The 280-nt window shown below is 31.1% G+C and overlaps 1 protein-coding gene across 1 annotated transcript in view; it reads right to left on the reverse strand.

Moving 5' to 3' along the window:
• LOC117101277 overlaps positions 1 to 280 on the reverse strand; it is a 32,341-nt gene that overhangs the window by 24,913 nt on the left and 7,148 nt on the right. The gene's annotated exons all lie outside the window — the stretch shown is intronic.

Consider the following 280-nt stretch of genomic DNA (forward strand, 5'->3'; position numbering starts at 1 on the left):
TTTCAAAATGGCCGCTAAAATCCAATAAACTACATATATATAGGTAAAATAAGCACAAAAGAGGTAGGTTTGACCAACTTTTGAATATGTAATGATAGGAATAAAGTATAATTAGCGAGAGTTATTAATGTGAAGATGCCGAGAGGCAATTGAGGGCGCTTTTTAAAATGGCGGCCAAAATTAAAGAACAGCTTAACAGCAGCTTTAATACCCTAAATAAATTTGGTTAAATTTTACAAAACATAAATGTAATAACTGCTGTTGACTTTTTAAACCCAAA

The sequence above is a fragment of the Anneissia japonica genome, unplaced genomic scaffold, assembly GCF_011630105.1.
Source record: "Anneissia japonica isolate Jap-2015-1 unplaced genomic scaffold, ASM1163010v1 scaffold1859_len985614_cov190, whole genome shotgun sequence".
Classification (NCBI taxonomy): Eukaryota; Metazoa; Echinodermata; class Crinoidea; order Comatulida; family Comatulidae; genus Anneissia; species Anneissia japonica.